A 3,093-nucleotide genomic window follows, 5' to 3' on the forward strand; every position below is an offset into this window, starting at 1 on the left:
TATTTTTCAAACTTGCAAATCCGACAACGAATATTACTAACATAATAGTAATTATTCCGAGTCATGCAAATCATACTTGCAAATCCGAATTTGGTAAATGGATGTTTAATTTCCGTTTTCACATGCAAATCAATCTAAATCCAACTTGACATCTTATGCTTGATATTTGGATTAACAAACTGACTTAGAAAGCTCACATGTTAGGTTAAAACTTTTGGATGTGCATTCATGCATTTACTCCGTTTTATCAACTTTTGTACTTAAACAACCACGATCGATCAGTAGAGGCCGCTAACGCGGGCGGGATTGGGTGTCCGATTAAAGGGCTTCCCAATACGTACCCTCACCCCTTACTCAGAACCTTTGGATAGTGGATGACCTTATCCAGAGCGTACGAGAGTCATTTTAGGCATAGAATGCTAAAAGGGGGACGAGTCCTTATCTTTAGTACCTATGTCAAACACCGCTTTTTGCCTTGGTTGACCTAGGTATAAAATGGATTCGAACGGGTTCCAAGCATCCCACAATGCAAATGCTTGGTGGCGACTCCGAACATCTCTGTATCGTTTCGAGACCTTTGCCGAGACGAAACCGACCGATCTAAAACGATCTGGTCGAAAGCATTTTTACACCGCCGAGCGTGGCTTTCTAGACCGCTGCATGTCCAAAGATTGGCTTGGCGTGCAGGTGGCCCATGACCGCAGATCGGTAGGTGGCCCAAATCCACAGACCGGCCTGTAGCCCATGTCCACACTAACCTTAACTTCATTCAAGCTTTCCTTGATCGATACTGGGACACGGCCTCGACTTTCCATATGCCTTTTGGAGAGGTCGGGGTCACTTTGGAGGACTACGACATGATCTCAGGCCTGCCGTGTGGAGAGGAGACTTTGGTGTGGCCGTCTATGGCCATGAGAGTGGACTCGGCCGAGGCGACGAGGCTGATCGGCTGGAACCTGGCGGCAGATGCTACCAGCGTTCCCGGGTTGGTACCGAGTTCTTACGTCAGAGACTACTTCGCAGGTAGGTCCCCGGCGATGGTGACGATGGATAAGAGGAAGGTGCCTCCTCCTCCTTGTACTGCTGAGCAGAGGGCTCGCCTGTGGTTGTGGTGGTTCTTGTATTCGATTTACCTCGGAGACTTGGGGGAGAGGCTGTCGACGAAGCTTCTTCCTTTTCTTGTTGACCTGAGTAGCCTACGTTGTTGGGACTGGGTTACTCCTGGCTTTGCGATCCTCACTCGTTACATGAGGGATATGGTTTGTCCGGAGCTGATGGAGAAGGGGACTTCTCCTGCCACTGTTGGTCCTGGGCTCATGTTGGAGGTACGAACCTTCCCTTTGAATTATGAAATATCATTATTTCTTCATTTTCTTTATTATCACACAGAAAAATAAATGATTGTTCTGTCTGCATGCGTGGGTGTACTCCTACTTTCCCAGCTTCGCGCTCAAGATGACAGGGCCTGAACCGATGGCGTACCCTGTGGTGAGGGACTAGGTGGTGTGCCATAAGAAGAGCCAGTGCTCTTCTTACGACGTTTGTCAGAGGGGCGTGAATGCCCTGACATTGGACAGCATAAGTTCCTTCGCTCCTTATTTGATTACTTTTCTTTTTCTGTCTTTTATTTAGAAGTGAACCATAGGAATGACCCATTTCCCGTTTAAAGCCGGTCATAGGAATGACCCCTCACTTTCTTATTTTAGTGGGTGCCTAGTCCTTGGGAGAGCTGCCCTGAGGCTCCAGATTTCGTGGCTGAGGTCCTTCGTCCTAGGAGCTCGAGTCGGCTATTGCTGAGGAAGCCTATAGGACCTGTGTGGTACCTGGGCGAGCGTTTGACTCGGCAGTGCTTTCGTGACACCTTTACGGTTCTCATCGATCCTCCATGGACGATGTTTAGGGAGCCTTCTTAGGCCGAGAGAGAGGTTGACTTGGCCGACGCGAGTGGTGACGCCCTCCTTCTTCCTGGCGAGGAGTACTATGAGTTTGTTCGTCATAGGCTAGTACTGACCGATCGTGGTAAGCCTTTTACTTTGCTACTTATTTTTGAATTGATTTGACAAATGACGAATGATAGTCAAATAAAGAGCCATTTGAACCTTATAGGAGATCGAGGTGGCAGGCGTCGAGCCCCCAGTTTACCCCGAGGTGTTGGAGTACACTGACGCGGCGTGCATGACGACGATCTTAGAACTCAGCGACTTTGGCGAGGAGATGACCGACGCTGGTCTGGACGAGTGGCAGCATGTTGTGAGGAGGGTAAGCCCCCAGCTTTGGCCATCCTTATTATTTTATTGCATTGGAATGCTTTTGTTCCTTTTTTAACCTTCTTTGTATTCGAATGCAGGTGACACCGTCCCGGTACGTGGTGTTGTGGAGGGTGGCCTACCGGCTGCGGGCTACGGCCATCGAGGCACTTGTAGGTGGCCGGGGATGACAGGTATGAACCTTCCATTCCCTATTTTATTTATTTTATGACATTTCAAATTTCGTTGCAACAAAATGTTTCTTCACTTTACCGAAATGAGGCATTTCTCCATTTGTATGCAGAGAGAGCGTGACCTAGAGCGCGAGCTAGAGCAATCCCGGGAGGAGACGGCTCGTCTATTGAGGGAGCTTGAGGTTAGGGACGCCGAGATCGCCGCCCTCGAGGCGACGATAGTTGAGTTGAGGGGCCACTAGGACTAGCTGCCCTTTTTTGTTGTTGTCTTGTATATATCTTGTACATTTTGGACTTTTTCGGACTCTGTTTCGGGCGACAGCCCCCAGTTTGATGTATATACTGCCTTTGGTTGTGTACATAATGGCCTGAGTGCCTTTGCTGCTCGATATTTGTTGTTCCTGCAGGTTAGCTTAAAAAACAGGTTTGGTAGGTGACGGTTTGTGCCGTTATGCTGCCGAAATTTACATAGAATTTACACGTAAAGCATATAGCATATAGGTGACCTAAATTGGCGCAAAATTAAAAAAAAAAAAAAAAAAAAAAAAAAAAAAAAAAAGTGCCCGAAAATGACAAAAATGGCAAAAATGCTCATAAATGCCCAGAAATGAGCAAAAATGACGAAAATGCTTAGAAATGAGCAAAAATGCCCA

The 3,093-nt window shown here is 47.4% G+C and overlaps 1 long non-coding RNA gene across 1 annotated transcript; it reads left to right on the forward strand.

Moving 5' to 3' along the window:
• The first annotated feature begins 2,205 nt into the window (after positions 1-2,205).
• LOC141611895 (uncharacterized) lies at positions 2,206-2,825 on the forward strand. Its single transcript, XR_012528889.1, has 3 exons — positions 2,206-2,259; positions 2,348-2,440; positions 2,551-2,825. It is a non-coding gene; the product is annotated as an uncharacterized LOC141611895 (long non-coding RNA).
• The last annotated feature ends 268 nt before the right edge of the window (positions 2,826-3,093 follow it).

Source organism: Silene latifolia, chromosome 1 (genome assembly GCF_048544455.1).
Source record: "Silene latifolia isolate original U9 population chromosome 1, ASM4854445v1, whole genome shotgun sequence".
Taxonomy (NCBI): Eukaryota; Viridiplantae; Streptophyta; class Magnoliopsida; order Caryophyllales; family Caryophyllaceae; genus Silene; species Silene latifolia.